Source organism: Choloepus didactylus, chromosome 1, assembly GCF_015220235.1.
Source record: "Choloepus didactylus isolate mChoDid1 chromosome 1, mChoDid1.pri, whole genome shotgun sequence".
Lineage (NCBI taxonomy): Eukaryota > Metazoa > Chordata > Mammalia > Pilosa > Megalonychidae > Choloepus > Choloepus didactylus.
In genome coordinates this window covers 142594537-142618770 of record NC_051307.1, presented here as the reverse complement: position 1 = coordinate 142618770, position 24234 = coordinate 142594537, and the positions used below count along the sequence as shown (strand labels likewise).

The 24234-nt window shown below is 37.7% G+C and overlaps 1 long non-coding RNA gene across 1 annotated transcript in view; it reads right to left on the bottom strand.

Annotated features, from left to right (window-relative positions):
* Window positions 1-1179: 1179 nt before the first annotated feature.
* The window catches only part of LOC119527434, a 94279-nt gene continuing 71224 nt past the window's right edge, over window positions 1180-24234 (bottom strand). Inside the window, exon 3 of the long non-coding RNA XR_005215394.1 lies at window positions 1180-1230. This is a non-coding gene — a long non-coding RNA (uncharacterized LOC119527434). The remainder of the gene's footprint in view (window positions 1231-24234) is intronic.

Genomic DNA, 24234 nt, shown 5'->3' with positions numbered 1-24234 from the left:
AATAATCAAATATTCATATATCAAAATGGATGCCTCAAAGATATAACAACAAATGTAAAGGAATTTGCAGATTCATAAATATATTATTTACGTAAATTTCAACATAAAAAGAATTACTATGTATATAGATTCATAGGCACTGACTACCACAACATAAGTGGGAATGATAAAAAGCATCTCAAGATAGTGGATACTTCTGAGAAATCAGGAGGGGGAGTTAGAATTATAGCTGCTTCTATAACTTAATTTCTTTAAAAAAAGTCTGAAGCAAACGTGAAGCATTAACTTCTCTTAAATCTGATTGGCAGATAGTGAGATATTTTATTTTTTTCTGAATGTGGAAACTATTTTGTAGTTAAAACACAAGCATGTCTTTAAAAAAAAAAATCAGCAAAGTTGAAAGCAATTGTCCTTAGAGTTAAAGGGAACTGGTTCCAACACAGCTCCGCCACTTAAGAGAGTGTGGGGCTTTACACAAATTACATAATTTCACTGGACTCCAGTTTCCTGTGTTACAGGATTACCCTGAGAAATGAATAAGAAATATACAACGCACCCAATTCAGAGCTGCCATGTGGTAGATATTCAACAAGTATTTATCCCCGTATTTGTTGAATATGAATGAATGAATGAAGAGTCATGATCTTGTGTCCTAGAATCATAATGAGTGATTTAATGGACGTCCTTGTTAAATTTAAAATCCAGGAATATGTCTGAGTAAACAAGAGATAATCATCTCTGTATCTGCCAAGAGGTGTGCAGTGAGTCTTATCATTTTCTGGTCCTTATCTTTTGGCAGCAGCAAATGAAACATTACTTTCTGCCACATGAGAAAGCTGCACCTTTGGTCATTATGTCTATTGTGTGTCCTTATTTAAAGATTTGTCTAATGTATTGTTCAGAGAATAATTCTTAGGTGGCCTCCCTGGCAACATCTATTTTCCTTATAAATAAAATACTGCTTACATTTTGATTTTTTTCTTCTTGCTGGAAATGAGGGATGTTTAGCCTGATGGTCATTAAGAGGAAGCTTTCTCTTACCCACTCCACCACACCCACTCTCCCCCAAAAAATATAGCGAATCATGGCTCTGTCAAATACCTGTGCAGAAGATTATCCTCCTATGATAAAATGTGAAATTTCTGAGCTACATGATGCCAAAGTAACCAGTTGAAAGGTGAAGGATTCAGTCAACATGATTTTTGTGGAATTCTTTAGAAGAAAATATGCCTAGTTTAAAAAAAAAAAAAAAAGGTCATTTCCCTGAGCTCAGCCTCTTTATTCAAATGAACTCATCAAAACCATCTGTATGTCTAGACATGGCCAAAGATAAAGTATTCCCAACAGTATAGTAAGTAATGAAAATGAACAAATTAGAAAATGAATAGTTCTTTAGGGAGTATTAGTAATCCTGGTAAAAGATTTAAGGAATAGTTTAAGTTTGAAATCTACCGGAGGCCTACACTCTTAGTACTCCAAATTGAGTAATTTATTAAAATATTAATTTCAAAAACAGAGTTAATTTACCATCTGGAGGCAATATTTTTCAAGATATAGATTAAGTATATAAGACCTCTCAAAAGCAACTCTAAGACATATAAATTATTTTCTTTGAGGAAATTATAAGTGGAATTATTTTGTGTTAATATGACAGAAATATATTTGCCATAAATATGATAGAAGTGTGTAACACTCATCTTTTGGGCAATTTTGATTTGCATAATAATTAGGCTATGTACTTAGTCTTTCCATTCGGGCTAATAACATTCTGAGTTAGAATTCTGCTAATTTTTCATACAATTTAGACAAGCATTTTCAAATAAAATTTACTAGAAAAGTAACTGTTCTTGATTCTTTCTGTCTCATCATTGCTCTCTCACTATTATATGGAGAGAGATGAAGTGAAAGAAAGAATTCATGAGGAAAGTAAAGGCTATGACTTGTCACTGAAGGAGGTGTGCCAGATCAGTGATCCTGTGCAAAATGTACCATAGTGCCCGGAGTATGATTGTCTTTTTAAAATTAATTTTCTTTTCTTTTTATAACTGCTTTACTGGGATATACTTCACATACAATACAATTCACACATTTAAAGTGTACAGTTCAATAGTTTTTAATATATTCAGAGAGTTGTGCAACCATTACCGCAATCAATGTTAGAACAATTTCATTACCCCAAAAAGAAACCCTGAATCCAATAGCAGTGACGCCCTGTTTCTCCTACTCCCACCACCCACTCCTAGGCAATCACTAATCTACTCTTTTCTGTATAGATTTGCCTATTTTGGACATTTCATTTAAATAGAATCATACACTATGTGGTCTTTGTGACTGGCTTCTTTCACTTAGCTTAATGTTTTCAAGATCCAGCCACGTGGTAGCATATATCAGTAATTCATTTCCATTTATAACCAAATAATATTCTATTGTATGTCTATACTACATTTTATTTATCTATTCATCAGTTGATGGGCCTTTGGGATGTTTCTACTTTTTGGCTATCATGAGTAACGTGGCTTTGAACATTGTTGTACTAGTTTTTATGTCGAAGGTTGTTTGCATTTCTTTTGGGTGTATGCATAGGAGTAGAATTGCTGGGTCACATAGTAACTCTATGTTTAAACTTTGGAGTAACTGCCAGATTGTTTTACATATGAGCTGTTGAGGATTTTTGCATTTATATTCACAGGAGATACTGGCATGTAATTTTATTTTCTTGTGATGTCTATGTCTTGTTTGGTATCAGTGTAACACTGGCTTCAGAGATTGAGTTGGGAATTATTCCCTCTTCTATTTTTTAAAAAGAGTTTGTGAAGAACTGGTATTCTTCTTCTTTAAACATTGCGTAGAATTCACCAGTGAAGTCATCTAGTCCTGTCCTTTGTGGGATGTTTTAAAATAATGAATTTAATCTCTTTGCTTGTTATTGATCTATTTGAGTTATCTGTTTCTACATTTGTCAATTTGGTTGTTTCTGTCTTTTTGGAATGGATTTTTTTCCATTGCATGTAAGTTTTCTAATTTGTTGACATTCCCTTATCCTTTTTATTTCTCTAATGTCAGTAGTTATCCACTTTCATTTCCGACTTTAGTGATTTGAGTCTTCTCTTCTTTTCTTCCAGTCAGTTGATCTAAAGGTTTGTCAGTTTTGTTAATCTTTCCAAAGAACCAAAGTTGGCTTCATCAATTTTCTCTATTGTTTTTATATCCTCTATTTTATTAATTTCCACTCTAATCTTTTACATTTCCTTCCCTCTGCTAGCTTTAGATTTAGTTTGCTCTTTTTCCAGTGTCTTAAGGTGAAAGGTTATGTTATTGGTTTAAGATATCTCTTCCTTTGAATATAGGTGTTATATCTCTAAATTTCCCTCTTAGCACTGCTTTATCTGCATCCAAGAAGTTTCAGTATAGGATGTCTTCATTTTAATTCATCTCAAGATTTTTTTTTTCCTTTTTGATTGCTTCTTTGACCCATTGGCTATTTAAGAGTGTGATGTTTAATTTCATTATATTTGTGAATTTCCCAAATGTTTTCTACTATTGATTTCTAATTTCATTCCATTCTGTTTGGAGAACATAGTTTGTCTGATTTCAATCTTTTTAAATTTATGGAGACTTGTTTTATGATCTAGCATATGATCTATCTTGGAGAATATACTTTTGAGAAGAATATATAGTCTGTTGTTGTTTGAACTATTCTATAAATGTCTGTCAGGTCTCATACATACCTGTTAGGTCTAGTTGATTTATTGTATTGTTCAACTTTTCTATTGCCTTGTTAATCATCTGCCTAGATATTCTATCCACTATTGAAAATGGTGTATTGAAGCCTCCAACTATACTTTGGAATTGTCTATTTATCCCCTTAATTCTGTCAAGGAAACTAAAACAGATTTTGACCAGAAGCTGGGTGCTGCTATTGCAAATACCAAAAATGTGGAAATGGCTTTGAAATTGGATAATGGGCAGGAGCCAGAAGAATTGTGAGGTGCTCTATACAAGAAGCCTAAATTTCTTTGAAGAGACTGTTGGTAGAAATATGGATACTAAAGGTACTTCCAATCAAGACTTACTAGGAAATGATGAGTGTGTTATTGGAAACTGGAGGAAAGGGGATCCTTATTGTAAAGTGTCAGAGAACTTGGTAAAATTGTGTTCTGATGCCAGATGGTAGCAGAACTTGAAAGTGATGAACTTGGATATTTAGCTGAGGAGATTTCCAAGCTAAGTGTGGAAAGTGAAGTCTGGTTTCTCCTTGCAGCTTAAAGTAAAATATGAGTGGAAAGGGATAAGCTGAAAACTGATTTAAACATGTTGAAACAAGAAATTGTTTGGAAAATGCTGAGCCTATGCAGATAGTGTGCTCTAAGCTAGGGCTAGAAGCAGCTCGATCAGGGACCTCACTGAGCTGCTAGAAAGTGAGCCCTTGGAGAATAGGGCTCCATGTAAGGGTTTAACTGAACATGGAACCAGTCAGCCGTTTTGGTGGAAGTCAGGATTGGAAATGCAATATGCAGGAAAAATCTGGGGAAAGTTCTATTGCCTGATGGTTTGGACACATGAGAATTGCATGCAAAGCTGATGATTTTTTTTTTTTTGCAAAATTTATATGAGCAGAACCACTACCAGCTTGCATTAGAAGTAATGAAGAAGGAACAAGTTGAAGGAAGAATGACTTCTAGGGCAGAACCATGGAGCCCGAGGTTTGGACTGATGAGATCTCCTTAGGCCAAGAGAATGGAACTACCCATGTACATGGAAAGGGCAGGCTCACAGGTGCATTTCGAGGGTGCAGGCCTTCTGCCCTATTGTTAAAGCAGAGTGCTGCATCTCAATGCTCAAAGATCATCAGGCCTGTGTCTCAGAATTCAGGGACAAACTGGTCAACACTCCAATGCCTGGAAAGGGAGGGGGCCTTTGCCCTAGGGTTTGCAGAAAGCCTGGCGGCTATCCTGATGCTCAGAGAGTATGGAAACTTCACTCCTGTTCAAGGAGAGCATGGCCACTGTGAAAGTGCTTGGAAGGGGTGGGGTTGATGCTTTTTCAGGCCTGGAGGACAAAACACCTATCCACAAATGATTTTCAGACCTTGAAATCTAGTGGAGCTTGCACTGCTGGGTTTTGGAATTGTCTGGAAACTGTGATCCTTATTTTCCTTCCAATTTCTCCGTATGCCAATCCCTCCATTGTATATTTGAAGCAGATAAATTGATTTCTATGTTCTGTTAGTCCATCAGACAGAGGAATTTTGCCCCAGGACAGACCATATCCAAAACTGAATTTGACGAGACTTTGTATTTCTTTTTTTTTTATCTTCATTTTATTGAGATATATTCACATACCACACAGTCATACAAAACAAATCGTACTTTCGATTGTTTACAGTACCATTACATAGTTGTACATTCATCACCTAAATCAATCCCTGACACCTTCATTAGCACACACACAAAAATAACAATAATAATAATTAGAGTGAAAAAGAGCAATTGAAGTAAAAAAGAACACTGGGTACCTTTGTCTGTTTGTTTCCTTCCCCTGTTTTTCTACTCATCCATCCATAAACTAGACAAAGTGGAGTGTGGTCCTTATGGCTTTCCCAATCCCATTGTCACCCCTAATAAGCTACATTTTTATACAACTGTCTTCGAGATTCATGGGTTCTGGGTTGTAGTTTGATAGTTTCAGGTATCCACCACCAGCTACCCCAATTCTTTAGAACCTGAAAAGGGTTGTCTAAAGTGTGCATAAGAGTGCCCACCAGAGTGACCTCTTGGCTCCTTTTGGAATCTCTCTGCCACTGAAGCTTATTTCATTTCCTTTCACATCCCCCTTTTGGTCAAGAAGATGTTCTCCATCCCACGATGCCGGGTCTACATTCCTCCCCGGGAGTCATATTCCACATTGCCAGGGAGATTCACTCCCCTGGGTGTCTGATCCCACGTAGAGGGGAGGGCAGTGATTTCACCTTTCAAGTTGGCTTAGCCAGAGAGAGAGGGCCACATCTGAGCAACAAAGAGGCATTCGGGAGGAGGCTCTTAGGCACAACCATAGGGAGGCCTAGCCTCTCCTTTGCAGCAACCGTCTTCCCAAGGGTAAAACTTATGGTAGAGGGCTCAACCAATCAAACCACCAGTCCCCTATGTCTGTGGTCATGTTAGCAACCATGGAGGTGGGGTAGGCGAATACCCTTGAATTCTCCACAGGCTCCTCAAGGGGGCACTAAATCTTTTTTTTTCCTTGTTTTTCTTTTTTTTTTTTTTAACTTTCCCTTCTTTTTTAAATCAACTGTATGAAAAAAAAGTTAAAAGGAAAACAAACATACAATAAAAGAACATTTCAAAGAGACCATAACAAGGGAGTAAGAAAAAGACAACTAACCTAAGATAACTGCTTTAATTCCAACATGTTCCTACTTTACCCCAAGAAAGTTACCTAATATAGCAACATTTCTGTGAACTTGCTCCTACTATATCCATCAGAAATTCACAGACCATAGTCATTCCTGGGCATCCCCAGAACGTTAAATAGCTTATCTGTTCTTCTTGGATTATTGTTCCCCCTTCCTTAATTGCTCTCTACTGCTAGTTCCCCTACATTCTACATTATAAACCATTTGTTTTACATTTTTCAAAGTTCACATTAGTGGTAGCATATAATATTTCTCTTTTTGTGCCTGGCTTATTTCCCTCAGCATTATGTCTTCAAGGTTCATCCATGTTGTCATATGTTTCACGAGATTGTTCCTTCTTACTGCCGCATAGTATTCCATCGTGTGTATATACCACATTTTATTTATCCACTCATCTGCTGAAGGACATTTGGGTTGTTTCCATCTCTTGGCAATTGTGAATAATGCTGCTATGAACATTGGCATGCAGATATCTGTTCGTGTCACTGCTTTCCGATCTTCCGGGTATATACCGAGAAGTGCAATCGCTGGATCGAATGGTAACTCTATATCTAGTTTTCTAAGGAACTGCCAGACTGACTTCCAGAGTGGCTGAACCATTATACAGTCCCACCAACAATGAATAAGAGTTCCAATTTCTCCACATCCCCTCCAGCATTTGTAGTTTCCTGTTTGTTTAATGGCAGCCATTCTAACCGGTGTTAGATGGTATCTCATTGTGGTCTTAATTTGCATCTCTCTAATAGCTAGTGAAGCTGAACATTATTTCATGCGTTTCTTGGCCATTTGTATTTCCTCTTCAGAGAACTGTCTTTTCATATCTTTTGCCAATTTTATAATTGGGCCGACTGTACTATTGTCATTGAGTTGTAGGATTTCTTTATATATGCAAGATATCAGTCTTTTGTCAGATACATGGTTTCCAAAAATTTTTTCCCATTGAGTTGGCTGCCTCTTTACCTTTTTGAGAAATTCCTTTGAGGTGCAGAAACTTCTAAGCTTGAGGAGTTCCCATTTATCTATTTTCTCTTTTGTTGCTTGTGCTTTGGGTGTAAAGTCTAAGAAGTGGCCGCCTAATACAAGGTCTTGAAGATGTTTTCCTACATTATCTTCTAGGAGTTTTATGGTACTTTCTTTTATATTGAGATCTTTGGTCCATTTTGAGTTAATTTTTGTGTAGGGGGTGAGGTAGGGGTCCTCTTTCATTCTTTTGGATATGGATATCCAACTCTCCCAGCCCCATTTGTTGAAAAGACCATTATGACTCAGTTCAGTGACTTTGGGGGCCTTATCAAAGATCAGTTGGCCATAGATCTGAGGGTCTATCTCTGAATTCTCAATTCGAATCCATTGATCTATATGTCTATCTTTGTGCCAGTACCATGCTGTTTTGGCAACTGTGACTTTATAATAAGCTTCAAAGTCAGGGAGTGTAAGTCCTCCCACTTCATTTTTCTTTTTTAGAGTGTCTTTAGTAATTTGAGGCATCTTTCCTTTCCAAATAAATTTGATAACTAGCTTTTCCAAGTCTGCAAAGTAGGTTGTTGGAATTTTGATTGGGATTGCATTGAATCTGTAGATGAGTTTGGGTAGAATTGACATCTTAATGACATTTAGCCTTCCTATCCATGAACATGGAATATTTTTCCATCTTTTAAGGTCCCCTTCTATTTCTTTTAGGAGAGTTATGTAGTTTTCTCTGTATAGGTCTTTCACATCTTTGGTTAAGTTTATTCCTAGGTACTTGATTTTTTTAGTTGCTATTGAAAATGGTATCTTTTTCTTGAGTGTCTCTTCAGTTTGTTCATTTCTAGCATATAGAAACATTACTGACTTATGTGCATTAATCTTGTATCCCGCTACTTTGCTAAATTTGTTTATTAGCTCTAGTAGCTGTATCGTCGATTTCTCAGGGTTTTCTAGATATAGGATCATATCATCTGCAAACAATGACAGTTTTACTTCTTCTTTTCCAATTTGGATGCCTTTTATTTCTTTGTCTTGCTGGATTGCCCTGGCTCCCACTTCCAGCACAATGTTGAATAACAGTGGTGACAGCGGGCATCCTTGTCTTGTTCCTGATCTTAGAGGGAGGGCTTTCAGTCTCTCACCATTGAGTACTATGCTGGCTGTGGGTTTTTCATATATGCTCTTTATCATGTTGAGGAAGTTTCCTTCAATTCCTACCTTTTGAAGTGTTTTTATCAAAAAGGGATGTTGGATTTTGTCAAATGCTTTTTCTGCATCTATTGAGATGATCAATTGATTTTTCCCTTTCGAGTTTTTAATGTGTTGTAATACATTGATTGATTTTCTTATGTTGAACCATGCTTGCATGCCTGGAATGAACCCCACTTGGTCATGGTGTATGATTTTTTTAATGTGTCTTTGGATTCGATTTGCAAGTATTTTGTTGAGGATTTTTGCATCTATATTCATTATGGAGATTGGCCGGTAGTTTTCCTTTTTTGTAGCGTCTTTGCCTGGTTTTGGTATTAGATTGATGTTAGCTTCATAAAATGAGTTAGGTAGTGTTCCCTTTTCTTCAATGTTTTGAAAGAGTTTGAGTAAGATTGGTGTCAGTTCTTTCTGGAAAGTTTGGTAGAATTCCCCTGTGAAGCCATCTGGCCCTGGGCATTTATTTGTGGGAAGATTTTTGATGACGGATTGGATCTCTTTGCTTGTGATGGGTTGGTTGAGGTCTTCTATTTCTTCTCTGGTCAGTCTAGGTTGTTCATATGTTTCCAGGAAATTGTCCATTTCTTCTACATTATCCAGTTTGTTGCCATACAGTTGTTCATAATATCCTCTTATAATTTTTTTAATTTCTTCAGGATCTGCAGTTATGTCACCTTTTTCATTCATTATTTTGTTTATATGGATCTTCTCTCTTTTTGATTTTGTCAGTCTAGCTAGGGGCTTGTCAATCTTGTTGATCTTCTCAAAGAACCAACTTTTGGTGATATTTATCCTCTCTATTGTTTTTTTGTTCTCTATGTCATTTATTTCTGCTTTAATCCTTGTTATTTCTGTTCTTCTACTTGGTTTAGGATTGGTTTGCTGTTCATTTTCTAGCTTCTTCAGTTGATCCATTAGTTCTTTTATGTTGGCTCTTTCTTCCTTTTTAATATATGCATTTAGTGCTATAAATTTCCCCCTTAGCACTGCTTTTGCTGCATCCCATAGGTTTTTGTATGTTGTGTTCTCATTTTCATTCGTCTCTATATATTTAGCAATTTCTCTTGCTATTTCTTCTTTAACCCACTGATTGTTTAGGAGTGTGTTTTTTAACCTCCAGGTATTTGTGAATTTTCTATGTCTCTGATGGTTATTGAATTCTAATTGTATTACATTGTGGTCAGAGAATGTGCTTTGAATAATTTCAATCTTTTTAAATTTATTGAGGCTTGTTTTATGTCCCAGCATATGATCTATTCTGGAGAAAGTTCCGTGAGCACTAGAAAAGTATGTGTATCCTGGTGATTTGGGATGTAATGTCCTGTAGATGTCTGTTAAATCTAATTCATTTATCAGATTGTTTAGGTTTTCAATTTCCTTATTGGTCTTCTGTCTGGTTGATCTATCTATAGGAGAGAGTGATGTGTTGAAGTCTCCCACAATTATTGTGGAAACATTGATTGCTTCCTTTAGTTTTGCCAGTGTTTCTCTCATGTATTTTGTGGCACCTTGATTGGGTGCATAGACATTTACGATTGTTATTTCTTCTTGCTGAATTGCCCCTTTTATTAGTATGTAGTGGCCTTCTTTGTCTCTCAAAACATCCCTGCATTTGAAGTCTATTTTATCTGAGATTAATATTGCTACACCTGTTTTCTTTTGGCTGTAGCTTGCATGAAATATTTTTTTCCATCCTTTCACTTTCAGTTTCTTTGTGTCCCTGTGTCTAAGATGAGTCTCTTGTATGCAACATATTGATGGTTCATTTTTTTTTATCCATTCTGTGAATCTATGTCTTTTAATTGGGGAGTTTAATCCATTTACATTCAACGTTATAACCGTGAAGGCATTTCGTGAATCAGCCATCTTATCCTTTGGTTTATGTTTGTCATAATTTTCCCTCTCTCTATTAATATCCTTTATTGTACCCATACCGAATCTCTTTAGTACTGAACCTTTCTCCAAGTCTCTCTGTCCTTTCTTTGTTTCTCTGTCTGTAGGGCTCCCTTTAGTATCTCCAGTAGGGCAGGTCTCTTGTTAGCAAATTCTCTCAGCATTTTTTTGTCTGTGAAAAATTTAAGCTCTCCCTCAAATTTGAAGGAGAGCTTTGCTGGATAAAGTATTCTTGGCTGGAAATTTTTCTCACTCAGAATTTGAAATATATCGTGCCACTGCCTTCTTGCCTCCATGGTGGCTGCTGAGTAGTCACTACTTAGTCTTATGCTGTTTCCTTTGTATGTGGTGAATTGCTTTTCTCTTGCTGCTTTCGGAACTTGCTCCTTCTCTTCTGTGTTTGACAGTGTGATCAGTGTATGTCTCGGAGTGGGTTTATTTGGATTTATTCTATTTGGAGTTCGCTGAGCATTTATGATTTGTGTATTTATGTTGTTTAGAAGATTTGGGAAGTTTTACCCAAAAATTTCTTTGAATACTCTTCCTAGACCTTTACCCCTTTCTTCCCCTTCTGGGACACCAATGAGTCTTATATTTGGACGTTTCATATTATCTATCATATCCCTGAGGTCCATTTTGATTTTTTCAATTTTTTTCCCCATTCTTTCTTTTATGCTTTCATTTTCCATTCTTTCATCTTCCAGGTCACTGATTCGTTGTTCAACTTCCTCTAGTCTTGTACTATGAGTGTCCAGAATCTTTTTAATTTGGTCAACAGTTTCTTTAATTTCCATAAGATCATCCATTTTTTTATTTAGTCTTGCAATGTCTTCTTTATGCTCTTCTAGGGTCTTCTTGATTTCCTTTGTCTCCTGTACTATGGTCTCATTGTTCATCTTTAGTTCTTTGAGTAGCTGCTCTAGGTGCTGTGTCTCTTCGGATCTTTTGATTTGGGTGCTTGGGCTTGGGTTATCCATATCATCTGTTTTTTTCATATGCTTTATAATTTTCTGTTGTTTTTGGCCTCGTGGCATTTGCTGAACTTGATAGGGTTCTTTTAGGATTTGTAGACCACTTGAAGTCCTTATCTCTAATTTATCAGATCTACAGCTTCGTGGAGTACACTTTCTCTAACTAACCAGCAGGTGGCGTCCACGAGCCACCTGTTCTCCACAAGCCAGTTCTCCCCTGCTTAGCCTTTTTGGTGAGTGGGGGAGTGAGTCTTGTGGGGTCCAATTGGTGTACCAAGCTTGCGTGTGTAGTTGGTGTTGCCTGCCCTGTATATGGGGCGTGTTTCTGGGCAGTCAGGGAGTGGGGGTGGCCCTAACAATCAAATCTCCCGGTGATCCTAGAGTTTTAAAGCTGCTGCAATAGTCTAATCCTTCAGTTCAGTCCTGCCACAGTTTGTCTCTGCCACTGACCCACAAGTCCTTGGTATTGGCGTATGGCTCCTGAGACTTGCAAGTGGGCCCCTCTTCCAGGCTGTGCACCCCGGGTCCTCTGTTGAGGGATGACTGTGCTATGTCACAGGTGAGTGCTGTCCCCCCAGGGCAGTTCTGGGCTGCTGGTCTGTGTAGGGAGGCTCCCAGTCTGCTGAAATGATGGCTGAATGGGACTTTCTTAATTCACACTGCTCCACCTTCCCAACTCTGGGACAATCAGCTGAGGTTGCAGGGAAGGGTAATGTCTACACCCAGTTTTGTGATATGTGCCTGTTATTTGAAGCACTTCCGTCACACTGGGTTGTCTGGGGCAGCTCTGGGCTATGGGGCTGGCGATGGGCAGGAGTGTTTCCTGTCCACCAGAATGATGGCTGTGAGCGGACACCCCCCTTTTCTTGGGAAGTTGTGGTGTTTAGTGAATTTTCTCAGCCACTGGATTATTGCCTTTTGTCTCAGAGCTCTCTTAGTTCTGCACTTGAGTTGACCTGCCCAAATTGCAAGTATTTGAAGCTTTCTGTATTGGGCTTCTTAGAGTAATTGTTTTAGAAAAAGAAAAAGGATTAAAAAAAAAAGGGGCCCTCCTCAGATATCTAATGGGTTATTGAAATGCTAAGAGACAAAGCAACCAGGGCCATTAAGGAAAGGTCCACAGGGCAGAGAGATCAGCTTTTCTTCGGGATTTGCATATGCGCCTCGGGGCCTGAGCTCTGCCCTTCCCCTTTCTATGTTTACCAGAACTCCAAAAATCCTCCGCTTTTATTTTGGAGTTTTTCGTGTTGTTTTTTTTCTGTGCCTGTCTCCTCTCTGCTGGGCTGGCTGCTCTCAGATTCTCTGGTGTCTGGTTTCAGTCTATCTATGGTTGGAGTCTGGATCAGTAGAATGAGTTTCCGATAAGGGCTGCCACTGCAGTTCTCCCTTGTCCTTCCCGGAGCTGACAGCCCCTCCTCCCATGGGACTGAGCCCAGCAGGGAGGGGCATGGGTCCCCCGGCCGCAAAAACTTACAGATTTCGCTGATCTCAGCAGTTTGACGCTTTCATGAGTGTTGTGTGAAGTATGCCCAAAGATAGATTGCTCTGTGGTGTCCAGTCCATGCAGTTCCTGGCTTTCTGCCTACTTTCCTGGAGGAGTAACTAAAACATACAGCTCACCAGTCCGCCAGCTTGCCCTGCCTTCCGAGACTTTGTATTTAGCCTTGTTCTAAAATGGCTTAAAGCTTTGGGGATGCTGTGTGTAATGAAAGTATTTTGCATGTAGGAAGAACATGTCTTTTTGGGGTCCTGGGGGCAGACTGTGGTGGTGTGGAGCTATGTACCACAGAAAAACATGTTCTTAATCTTAATTCATTCTTGTGACTGTGAACCTACTGTAAGTAGGACCTTTTGATGAGGCTACTTCAGTTAAAGTGCAGCCCAACTCAATCACCATGAGTCTTAATGCTATTATAGGAATCCTTTATAAGAGAATGAAATTCAGACAGATAGCTAGAAAGCAACAGAGGGAACAGCCATAAGCTAAAAGTCATGGAAACTGGAAGAGAATGGAGAGGCCAGGAGAGGCTGTTGTACGCATTGCAATGTGACAGAAAAGGCAAGATGAGGATCATCATCAGCCAACCCTAGAATACCAGTCTTTGGGAAAAAAGTGTCACCTTGCTGGTGCCTTGGTTTGGACTTTTCCTAGCCTCAAAACCATGAGCCAATAAATTAACATTGTTTAAGCCAACCCATTGCATGGTATTTGTTTGAGTAGCCAAGGAAAGTAAACCAGGTGTATATATGTTTATAATTTTTACAGCTTTCTGGTGCATTGACCTCTTCATCATTATAAAATGTCCCTATTTCTTTCTAGCAACATGTTTTGATTTGAAGCATCTTTTGTCTCATATTAGTATAGCCACTCCAGTTTTCTTATGGTTGCTATTTAAAAGACACATTTTTATCAATTCATTTACTTTCAACATATTTATATTTTTGAATTTAAAGTGTCTCCTACAGACAGCATATAATTGGATTTGAAAAATCATTCTTTCAGACTTCCTTTTGATGATTGTTTAATACATTCCCATTTAATGTTATTGATATAATTGGATTTGTCAGCTCTCTTATCTTGTATTTTCCATACATCCATGTCTTTTTGTTCTTTGGTCTGCCTTTTAATGGTTTCTGTTGCTTAAGTGATTATCTTCTAGTCTAACATTTTAATTTCTTAATGATTTTTGTCACCTTTTTTTAAGTTATTGTCCTAGGGCTTACATTATACATTGTATATATTAGAATTTACCTCAGATTTATAATAACTTAATTCCAGTGAGACACTGAAATATTTCTCCTATATTGCTCTATTCTCTCTTTTCCCTTTTTGTATTATCATTGCTATATATATTACATTAATACATGTCACAAACTTAACAATAAATTGCTATAATTATTATTTATATGATTACATGTCTTTTAAAGAAGGTGAGAGAAGATAAAAGCACAATTATATGTTTATGGAGTTTGCTATATTAACCTATTTGTGGTTTTGTCCGTTTGTTCCAGTGGATTTGAGTTATCAACTAGTGTCATTTCCTTAATTCATTACAGCTTTGTTCCTGCTCGCTTTTTTTGTGCTATTATTGTCCAGTATACTATGCTTATTTATATTTATATATTATAGGCTATAATGGACCCAACAGTGCTTTTATACACACACACACACACACACACACACACACACACACATACACACACACACAGTTGTTTTTAAAATCAATTAAGAGAAGAAATACATAATTGTATTGTCTCTAATAATAACTCACAGGATTACCTTTTCCATCACTCTTCATTTTTCCATGTGGAATCAAATTATTGACTGAGGTCACTAGATTTCAGCCTGAAGAATTCCCTTTAGTATTTACTATAAAGAAGGTATTCTAGCAATCAGTTCTTTCATTTTTGTTTTTAAATCTGAGAAGGTTTTATTTGTTTTCAGTTTTGAAAGATAGCCTTGCTGTATATAGATTCTTGGGTGACAATTTTTTTCTTTCAATACTTTAAATATATCATTCCACTGCCTTGTAGTCTCTATTATTTCTGATGCAAAGTCAGCCATTATTCTTATTGAGTTTACTTTAACCTGATGAATCATTTAAATCTTCCTTACTTCAAGTCTTTTTTCTTTGTCTGTCTTTTAACATTTTTACTATGATGTACACAGGGGTGGATCTCCTTGATTTCTTAAGTTTCTTGGATGTATAAATTAATGTTTTCCATCAGATTTGAGTAGCTTTCAGCAACTATTTCCTTGACTATTTTGTCTATTACTTTCTCTCTACTGTCTCCTCTTGGTATTGCTTTACTCATATGTTGATGCACTGAATTATGTCTCACATTATCTGAGGCTCTGTTCATTTTTACGCGTTTTTTTTTTTTTTTTGCTGTCTACAGAGTGCATATTCTCTATCAAGCTTTCTTTAAGTTCACTGATCCTTTCTACTCTTTAGCCTCTCTAGTGAATTTTTCAATTTTGATCGCTGTCCTTTTCAGCTCCAGAATTTCTATTTGGTTCTCCTTTATAGTTTGTATTTTTGATTGCTGAGGCATTGTCACCATACTTTCCTTACTTCTTTAAGCATGGTTTCCTTCAGTTCTTTGAATATATTTATACTAGCTGCTTTGAATTCTTTGTCTCCTAAATTCAACCACTGAGCCCTCTCAAAGGCAGTTTTATAATCTGCTTTTTTCCCCTTCATATGCATCACACTTTCCTATTTCTTCACATGTTTCATAAATTTTGTTGAAATAAACTATTTTAGTGAAATCTATTCCCCCTGCAGAGTGCATCTTCTCATGCTGCTTCTCAGCAGGTGCAGTCTTGGGCATGAGCACAGTTACCTTGGAAAGATAGTGGTTTATCAGGGCTTAATTTGAATATCTCTTTCCCTGATCTCTGTGTTATTGTTGTTTTCCCCTTGTCTTTACTGATATCATGCCTATCTATTAGCCTACACTAATTGCTGAAACATGAGCTATCATTTTCAACAAGGCCCCAGGACACAAATTGATCCACAGTTTTACTCAATTAAATTAAGGCCCCTGATAGCCTTTCAGGCTTGTTGAGACTGCTGGAGTGTTCTTCTTAGCTCTCTTTTTCCCTGGTCCTCTCTGTTAAACATCTAGCTGGTCTATGCTTTAGCTTGTTGCTTTTAGGGAGCTACCAGTCCCTTTTTTAATTGATCACCACCAAAATCTCCATTGTTAAACAGTGCCCTTAGGCTTGAACTTACCCAGACTTTGTTCCAAATAAAATAGTTTCCCTTGGGGAGAGCTATGGGTCTCTCTGGGGTCAGAGACTTCCTCTCTCCTGCCCGAAATCTCTGTACCCCCAGGAAGGAGCTGGAGGCATGGACACTGGCCCACTTCTCTAAGAGTAACAATCATGTCTGAAAAGTGTGATGTTGGGTGAAGGCAGTAGGCCCTGGTCTTCTCATCTTAACTTTTCCAGCATGGGATCTTCACCCTATGAGTAAGTTGGGGCAAGAATGATCAGGGTCCAGCATTCTTGGCCTGCTGTGACAGGTGTAGTGTGTTCAGCTATGAGTGGTGGCTGGGTGGAAGAAAGGAGTTCCAGATACCTCAGCTGCTCATTCTTGGAACACGTTTGCATGTGCGTGGAGGTGGGAGAATGCAACCAACCAACCGACCAAACAAACAAACAAAATAAAATGAAGCAAAGCAAGAACAATATGTGGCTATCTGAAGACAAAGATGATTGAAAAGCTAGACAAGAAGACTGATATTTTTGCACCAAGTCATGTGTGAGACTAATAAAATTATTAATACTCATACCATCTGCACTGGCAATCTCTTTGAGTAGTGTAAGAGAAAACACATCCTCTTCTATTTTCACTTCAATCATTTTACTTTCCCATTGTAAAATAACTTTATAAATTATGGAATCATAGATATGCCCTTTCTCAGATAAAGCCAAAAAATTAAAGCATGAATATTAACTTTATAACAACTGGTTGTGGCTCACAAACTTCCTAAGATTTTGCTGTGAAATTGAATCTTCTTCTGACAAGAAAACTAAAATCACAATTTAGTATTTAGCATGCTTTTCTTGTTTAATTTTATGACATTATTTGATCATAAGACTTACTTCTTTCATGATTATATTTAATAATTTCCAAAAAATATGTGTCCATTCAAAGAGGGAGTGATTTAACCCTAAATACTTTGTTCAGTTCTTAATTTTTTTCCTAGTGGAAACCCAAAGTCTAATTATGAAGATATTCTCTTTGAATTTTGAAGTGTCCTTTTAAATATTTTAGATAAATTGATCCCAAAATCTCTATTCAGAGAAAGTTAAATAAATCTGATGGAATTATTAAAAAAGGTCAGAAAAAATAACATCAGACATATATATAAGTATTTGAGCATATATATGACACAAAGGGTCAGACTGTGAAATCAGATTCATTTGAAAAATAAGGCATATGAACTCAAGGTAGTATGAAAGAAGATGGGAAGAAAAAAATCCATGCAAAGAAAGGCAAGAAACAAAATAACTGAAGCAAAATTGGGACAAATTAAATGCACAAAGTAAGATGGGAGAAATAAATCTAAGTGTAAAAGTAATTACAAATAAGTTTAAAGGACTAAACCTTATAGTTCAAAGACAATTCATATAACAAAATAACATTGAAATTCCCTGTTTTTTTCCTACTTCCAACATAGCATCCAGGACATAAAGACACAGAAAATTCAAAAGACAGAAAGAGGAAAATTTATATCTTGGAAATATATCATGGAAATACTAAACAACAACAACAAAAAGAGCTTGTAAACTAGAGAAATATTAGCAAAATATACTTTAAGGCAAAAGCAGTGTTGGAGATACTGTCACTACATAATGATAAAATATTCAATTTACCAGAAAGATATATCAATTTTAAGCTTGTAAGCATTTGATATATGTTCAAATATCAAGGCAAATTTGACCAAAAACAGGAGAAAAAAATTAAAATTAATTTGGTAAAAGTAAAATAATCACATGATTATTTCAATAGATGCAGACAAACTATTTGATACAAATTAATACCTGTTCATGATGAAAATGTCTATTGGACTAAGAATAAAAAGGAACTGTCTGTTTACGAAGAGGTACCAAAAACATATTTAACTGTAAATCATTAAAAGTATATATTTAGAATCAGATATTACATTTGTCCTATTATCCCTATGGCAATAGTCCTCCTCAATTTGTTGCAACAGTCTCCCACCCCTATTGCAATAGTCTGTTGAAACAAAGTCCAGATTTGCTTCTTATTTGACAGCACAATGTAGGTAAATGATGGTATCTCACATTAATGTCCACAAGAGGATATACATTTTCAAGGAGGCCCTTGTCGCAGCCCTTGAGGGCTTTGACAGTCCAGAGGCCAAAGAAGACACCAGGCATTTTCTGATACATGAACTTTTAGTCAGGGCTTGCTTACAGGGTGGGAAGTCGGTGTAGAGATCATGACGGCTGATTCTCGCCAGGTAGGTGCTGCATTCACAGGGAAGTTGGCCGCACAATTGAAGAAGCCGCACAATTAAAGAAGCCGGCCAATCCAGTTATAAGGGTTTGAGAGAAAGACATTCTTAAAGCCCAGAACAGGGTATTGTGACACGGAGGAAGGGGATTGGTGCAGGAAGGAGAGGAGAATCATAGGACGGGGCTTCGTAGATAACCACAAGAGTGATCATTTTAGGGAGTCAGGAAACAGGTAAACTAGATTTAATATTTGACAGTGGGAGGTCTGGGGACCATAGATGAATGCTTATTCAAATCTGTGTGTAAGACTTTACATTTACATCTTGCTTTTTTTGTGAGACCAAGAATTTCTCACCTCTTGCCTACTTCCTATTTTAAAGTTACATTTTAAGGTTAATTAACTATTTTCTCTCTACTGATTTACAAAGATGATAGGTTAAACATTAGCTGCTCAGGTCACACAGGCTGCTGTCTGCCAAGGTCCACAGACCTGTTTTGCTCAGGCCAAGGGCTGCTACAGCCCTCAACAACCATAGGCTTAGGATAACTTAACCTGTACCTGTCAGCCAGCCCTGTCACCTCAGTAATTACACAATGGGCTCATTTGGTAGGAATAGAAATAAAGCATGAACCCAATCTCATAGGCTTCCTCTCACCAAGGTTGATTTTGCTACTGTCACTAACTACAGAATGCTCAATCTATTAGCAACTGAGATCAATGCTGAGTCCTTGACATGGCAAAACCATATCAAGTTCCTCAGGAAAACCAGAAAGTCGCTTTGTGGCAGATTTATTGCACCTGATTCCTTGCATTCTGGAGGGTACAGCAATCAGTTCTCATCAGAGGCATTACATTTTCAGATATGGGTTTACATAACGTACCCACAGTGCCTCCGCCAGCACTACCATCCAAGGGGTTTCAGAATCTCAATTTATTGATGTGATATACCAACAACATTAACTCAGAACAAGGGGCCCATTTAAGACAAATGAGTTACAACATTGAGGGCAGAGGGCAATATGCCTGGAACTCAGGATTCACCGAGCATCTTTTGGCTTCTGTCCTCTATGATAACTCTAAATGGACAATATCAGAAACCATGGCCCAGCAAGAACAAGGTGAGTAAAGGATCAGACGCCTTGGTGTTGAACATCTGGATTACTTCAATAGGGCTACAAACTTACTCCAGTTCGTCTGGGACATTGCAGCTTTTAGCATTGAAGATCCCATGTCCCAGAAAACCCCTCTGTCCCAGGCAAACTGGTGTTTAAAACTGAAAGTATCATATCCCATAACATTTCAATCTCAGGTAAATTGGAATTATTGGTCAATCTACCCCACTAAGGAAGCAACCCAGATCAGCCCAAGTGCTGGCTATGGGTGAGCGAAATCTAGAATGGATAGCAGAGGAAGGAGATGGTGAATATCAATTATGAATTAAGGACCAGTTGCAGCAGCACAGACTTTAGCTTGATTTATTAATCCCTTTAAGAAGAAGGTTACATTGATCTTTGAAGTTCAGACTGCACATTGCCTCTTGAGGAAGAAGTTATGAGGTGGGTACTACTATGACAACAATTTTACAGTAAGATAATTGAGACTAGTCAAGATTATGTAACTTGCCCAAGATCACAAGGCTAAGGAAAGATCTGAATTGTGTGTGCTGGTTTGGATCTGTTATCTACTCCAGAAAAGCCTATGTTCTTTTAATTCAATCTTGGGGGCAGACCTATTGTGGGTGGGACCTTTTGATTAGGATGTTTCCATGGAGATGTGACCCCACCCATTCAAGGTGGGTCTTAATCCCTTTGCTGGAGTCCTCTATGAGAGAATAAAAGTCAGAGACATTTTGGAGAAAGTAGAGAGAAGCTAAGAAAGAAAATGCCATGGGGCAAGCAAGAAGGACCCACAGAAACTGAGAGACCTATTTTGAGACAAGAATGCAGGAGAAGAAGGGCCAGTAGATGTCACCATGTGTCTTCCCATGTAACAGAGGAAACTTGGATGCCATTGACATTTCCTCAGAGAAGGTATCTGCTTCGTGATGCCTTAATTTGGACATTTTCGTGGACTTAGAACTGTAAATTTGCAACCTAATAAATCCCCATTGAAAAAAAACAACCTATTTCTGGTATGATGCATTCCAGAAGCTTTAGGAAACTGTAACAACATGTCTTTCTGTTTTCCAGTCCTGGAGTTCTTTCTCACTATGAGGTAGTGCTGTCCTGAACTAAATTGTAAGTTCCTAGGGGGGCATAATAAATACTTAATTTACTTTTGGATTAAATGAAATATAAGTAAGGTGCTACTGCAGCACACAATAAGTATAAAATACTAACTCCATCTCTTCTTTCTGAGGTGCTAGAAATATTCTATATCTGTGTTTTCCAATATGATAGCCACTGGCTACATGTGGCTATTGAGTGCTTGTAATGTGTCTAGTGCAATTAAGGAACTGAATGCTTTCTCAGCTTTTGATTTTGAAATAATTTCAAAGTTACAGGACTGCTGCAAAAATAATGCAAACCCCATTCAAAGAACTGCAACACACACCCTTATACCCAATACCCAGATCTGCCAATTTTAGCATTTTGTCACCTTTGCCATATCATTTTATCTATGATCTATCATCTATCTATCTATCTATCTGTCTATCTATCTATCTAATCTATCTTCTTAACATTGGAGAGCATGTTGCACACATCATATTCCCTAAACAAATAGTACTTTCGTGTACATTTTCTATGAACAAGGATATTCACTTATGCAATCACCTTAAGTGCGGTTATTGAGGTCAAGAAATTTAACATTGAAATAAAGCTTAAATTATTGAATTTTAAATTTTATTTAATTTGAATTAATTTAAATTTAAATAGCCATTTCTGGCTAGGGCTATCATATAGAATGACATGGCTCTAAATTATATATATTATAAAATGATATAACAAGTGATATAAATTGCAGCAGAAGTCATTGATCAAATTTTTAAAATAATTTCCACTTCAGTGTTGCTCTGGCTAGCTTAATGATGCTTCTATCTTAGCCATGTTTTGTCTGTATCTCTTCTGGTGATTTCTTCATTGACATAGTCTGTAGTTACTGGGAATCCTGCAAGGCACCTAAGGGGATGGGTTCACAAGGCTGACCTCCTCAGCTTTCTGCTTTCCTCACTGGTGTTCTGGCCTCTCAGTGGGTCTTTCACTATGTACACATTGTACTTACCATACCTTCCAGATGCTGTTCTATGCCACAAACTGGTGCTGGGAGCACTTGAGCTAGAGGACAAGCAATCTAGGAAGGCAGAGTGTTATAAGAACAGAACATCCTCTGAGGCTCAGTTTGCCCAAGCAAGTGACAGAGCTGGCAAATACCAATCCTGAGGGTGAGGTGGAAGGGAATACAGGTGGAACTCTTTTGCTGGAGTGTCCCTCTTCTGACTAACTTGAGTCTCTGGGAGATGTAAACCTGCAGACCTTCTCCTATCCACAGATATTTATGGGCTCTATCAGGAGTTAAATTGTCCAATAAAACAGAGTCCTTGAAACCACTTGGAAGGCTGTTAACACAGTGTGTGGGAATATATCCTTTCCAATCACTGGTTTGTTTCCCTGGCCAGCTAATATCTGAGCTAAGAGGAACTTGCATCACCCCTTGGGCAGTGAGGAAATCTCTTCAGGGGTTTAAAGAACAGGTCTTCCTCAATTTAATTGTGCCACCCTCACCTCCACCAAATTTCAAAATAAATAACAGGAGGGTGGCCCCTCCCCCTCTGTCTCTGAGCTTCAATATCAAAAGGGGAAAAATGTCTTGAAATTGTAATTGGCATGGTGATCTTTACATTGATTGATCAATTGATTATACTGCTTTTAAATACCATTGCTCTTGGACCATTATCAGAAGTATTTTGGTATTTTAATAACTCATAACATTGCTAGATTTGACAATCCCATGGGAGTACCAGTCCAGAAGGCATGCAATGGTCTTTCTCCCCTACTAGTTTCCCACAATTTTGTCTTGGACACAATTTCTTTTCTCTCCTAGGGTCTGTAATTTTTTTTTAAAACTTCTGACTCTTCTGTTATTTTACTTTGTTTCTGTGAACTGTTTCAAATGAGAATAATATTTGTTTATTAGCTAGAGCCTTATCAATAAAGAATATCTGAATGAATCCTTGTCGTTGTCCTGGTTTTACTATAAAGAGGCCAGGCTGCACAGAAGTGATTTGACAAATGGCTTAGTGACAGTTGGCACTTTGGTGTCTGGAGCTGGGTGTATAACTGGTGGCATACCCATGCAGAATTAGGCCTTGACAAGCAGGATTCAAAGAATTTTGTGTTTACATTCAGAATTAGAATGTTTGTTAATTTTCATATTCAGGTAGAGTAGAAGTCTTACTCTGGGTAGCTTGGAGGAGAGTTCTTCTTTTTTTTAATTAATGAAATTTACCAAAGACCTTATTGAGAATCACTGAAGCCAAACTGTAGAGTAAGATCTATTAATATTATTTAATGAGCTTTAGATAACTTCCAGTGCCTCCTCCCCAAGGATCTGGTAATAAACCTAGCCAGAGGCTAAGTGTCTCCTTTCAGGCCTAGAATCCTTGTTTTGCATTTTCTCAGTGCAACAGATTCCTTTTCTGTGACCTGATGATTTTCAACTGGGAGACTGTTTCTTTGTTTCTGGGCCTTTATGACTGTTTACATAGAGCCCTCTGTCTTCCCATCTGTAAATGCTCAAAGTTCACTCCAAGTGCCACCTGCAGCATCCTGGCCAATAGGCCTGCTAAACACTGACTGACCATCTGCTTCTTTATTAACCCCAGAATGGAGTTTCTTTCCTTGACCTCCTGAAGTCCTCTTTGACCTGAGTATTCACAGGGTCTGAGCCCTTTCCCTGCTGCTCCAGTTCTTTACCTCTGCAGCGTTCTGCTCTGCAGGCTGGCTTTGGTCTCTGCTCTCCCACACTCCTGACATAGGCAGTATTACCCAGTGACTTAGTTTATTTTGGTAGGAAAAGTTAGTTCCTGATTAAGGTTTGAGTTGAAATATCCCCATTCCATTTGAGGGAGACCCTGGCATTGATATTACATAATTATACATTCCTCTAACATTAACAGTTCAGCAATGCTGTAACTACAAGCTACACCAAATATTAACTCACTGAACGGATTGGTTTTTGACTCTAAGCAAAGGATGGAATGTGCTTATCCCATAACTCACCAGTTATTTGACTGAGTTGATATGTTCTATAATTTAGATACCTGAAAACAAAGTTACTCTGGTGGCTTAATGTTTTGAGATATTAACCTATGCGTTCTCTCTCCATATTATTTCCTTTGTTCCCTTTCCCTCCAGCCAAGCAGGAATTTGATAATCTGCTCCCATTTTCTCAAGAGAAGTCTATGGAAGGGCTTTTATTTTTGCTTTGTTTTGTTTCTTTGTTTTTGTTCTTTTTTTTTTTTTTTTTTTAAAGCTGAATGCCAGCAAGGAAAAAGGGTTTGCTGGTTAAAGTAAAATAGCTTGATTTAAAAAACAAAAACAAAACAAAACAAAAAAAACAATGGAGGAAGAAGACTCCCAGCCTAGAAGGGAGAGGGAGGTAGAGAGACTATGTCCAGTCTACTGGGTGGCCCTGGGGAGGTGGTAAAGGGAGTAGCTGTGTGATCCAGCTGTGCCAGGAATCTCAATCACCTACTGTGACAAAGGCAGGTAATATAAATTGTTGAAAGGGCCTGGGTATGAGAAAAACTGATTGTGAAAATATTATAAAAATGTCAAATGACTTC